Source organism: Schistocerca cancellata, unplaced genomic scaffold, assembly GCF_023864275.1.
Source record: "Schistocerca cancellata isolate TAMUIC-IGC-003103 unplaced genomic scaffold, iqSchCanc2.1 HiC_scaffold_304, whole genome shotgun sequence".
Lineage (NCBI taxonomy): Eukaryota > Metazoa > Arthropoda > Insecta > Orthoptera > Acrididae > Schistocerca > Schistocerca cancellata.
Window position 1 is genome coordinate 12,501 of NW_026046322.1, and position 2,500 is coordinate 15,000.

The 2,500-nt window shown below is 57.1% G+C and overlaps 1 non-coding gene across 1 annotated transcript in view; it reads left to right on the top strand.

Moving 5' to 3' along the window:
- The first annotated feature begins 1,919 nt into the window (after window positions 1-1,919).
- Window positions 1,920-2,500, top strand: part of LOC126114306 (small subunit ribosomal RNA) — a 1,909-nt gene continuing 1,328 nt past the window's right edge. The window contains exon 1 of the ribosomal RNA XR_007525151.1: window positions 1,920-2,500. This exon is cut by the window's right edge and continues 1,328 nt beyond it. This is a non-coding gene — a ribosomal RNA (small subunit ribosomal RNA).

Sequence of the window (2,500 nt, forward strand, 5' to 3'; positions counted from 1 at the left end):
AACCCACGTTGTGCCTTAACCTAACCCACGTTGTGCCTTAACCTAACCCACGTTGTGCCTTAACCTAACCCACGTTGTGCCTTAACCTAACCCACGTTGTGCCTTAACCTAACCCACGTTGTGCCTTAACCTAACCCACGTTGTGCCTTAACCTAACCCACGTTGTGCCTTAACCTGCTCTGTAATTGGCATATGACACGTTACATTAATCTAGTGTTGTCTAACCACAACCCTCTGAATATAGTTCGCTACTCGCACCGCCCACCCTCTTGTGTGTCGTTTCATGTTGAACACTTCGCAAGTGTTGCTTACTTTTTACATGCTCCCGCTGTACACTGTAATGTGGACAACTGCAGGATGTACATCGCCCCCCCCCCTCCACCCTGCCTTCGCACGCTGGTCGTTCAGGTGCTTGCGTGTTCAATGCCCTTCGCAGCTGTTCACTGGCATTCGCATGTCGAAGCGCTCAGTCTACGTCGTGGTACGGCCTGTGTCCACTGTCCGCTGATATCGTAAGCTTAATCCTCACATTGTACTGCACATAGGTCCGTATGTACTGAATGATACGCTGTGGCACATGTGTGACCGTACGACTGCGCCCAACAACAGCGAACCATACGGTCCAAATGTTGTGCACTCAGCCACGTGCCGTCTCCCCATAACAGCTACATTGCAGTGTGGTACGCCATAGAGACGTGTGGGAGTAACGGACGCCCTGGATGGCGATCAGCATGAGCCGTCTGTTGATGTAGTGGCGCGTGTATTCAAACGTAGTCGTCTCTTCTCACACAGTGTGATAGCATGGTGCACCGCGTTCCACATCTGCGACATGGTACAGATGCTGGTTGACAGTCGGTCTCGTAATGGACATCGCATACGTAGGGGGCCACCTCCCACGTGTTCTCTAGTCGTGCACATTTTGTTGCGTGTATGTGGGCAGACGTAGTGTGTCGTGACACCTAACAGACAGGTATGCAATAATCGTTGCATTTGCAAACTGGGATGGACGTCTACGTTTGCTGGTGACGTGACGCAACGCAAATGAACAACTGGTAAACCCATTGTGGTGCGGTTGTTGTTGCTGGAGGTAAATCAGTAAGGGCAAATCTGTGTGTGAAGCGATACGCGGCGGTGGCTGGGTGGGACCGTCCCCGGCCGGTGAGGGGGGGCCGCCCGGCGTGCTGGCCGCGCGGTGCGTGGGCGCACGCGCTACAGCCGGCTGGTGGGGGCGCCCAGTGGCAGGCGCGCCGGCCGACGGACGCGGCAGGCGGCGCAGCTGCGCGCCGGGGCACCCTGCGCGCGGCGCCGGGCGGCCAAAGTGGGTCCTCGCGGGCCCGGTGCGAAGCGCGGTGGACATCTGCAGTGTGCTGGTCCGACTGAGGACTGTGTGCGTTGAGGATGCGCCGCCGCCCGGCACTCGGCGCCGCGACGCCGTCTGCTGCTCGGTCGCCCCAGCGGTTCTCGCTGGTGGTTTGTATCGCAGTTGTGCAGACGTGTTGGCACGTGCGCTGTGCTGGGAGAGTTCGCTTCGGCACCCACGTGGGGCCTTTGCCCTTCTGTGGCGCTGGCGTTGGAGCTGCCGGTCACCGTAGGTGGCGCGTGTTGTCTCCCGCCGGCAATGCCACGACAGCACGCTCCCGGGCCTCTGTCGGCAGCGGCAAGCTCAGTTGGGAGCACGGGTGGTCGCACCTAAAGCGTCTACTCGCCTAACTCCGGGCGATTGCGCCTCTCTCGAACCCGACCAAGTACTTAGGACGGCGCTGCGCGCCGCCGGGACCTGAGAGGGTTTCGAGGTGTATTGTGCAGGGGAGCTCAGCCTCCTCCTGTTTGCAGAATAATTGAGCGGACGCTTGCGTGTTCGCGCGGGCCCCTGGGACACACTCCCGGGCGGCCGGCTGCTCAGCTCTAGTTGACGCAGCTCCCTGGTTGATCCTGCCAGTAGTCATATGCTTGTCTCAAAGATTAAGCCATGCATGTCTCAGTACAAGCCGCATTAAGGTGAAACCGCGAATGGCTCATTAAATCAGTTATGGTTCCTTAGATCGTACCCACGTTACTTGGATAACTGTGGTAATTCTAGAGCTAATACATGCAAACAGAGTCCCGACCAGAGATGGAAGGGACGCTTTTATTAGATCAAAACCAATCGGTCGGCTCGTCCGGTCCGTTTGCCTTGGTGACTCTGAATAACTTTGGGCTGATCGCACGGTCCTCGTACCGGCGACGCATCTTTCAAATGTCTGCCTTATCAACTGTCGATGGTAGGTTCTGCGCCTACCATGGTTGTAACGGGTAACGGGGAATCAGGGTTCGATTCCGGAGAGGGAGCCTGAGAAACGGCTACCACATCCAAGGAAGGCAGCAGGCGCGCAAATTACCCACTCCCGGCACGGGGAGGTAGTGACGAAAAATAACGATACGGGACTCATCCGAGGCCCCGTAATCGGAATGAGTACACTTTAAATCCTTTAACGAGTATCTATTGGAGGGCAAGTCTGGT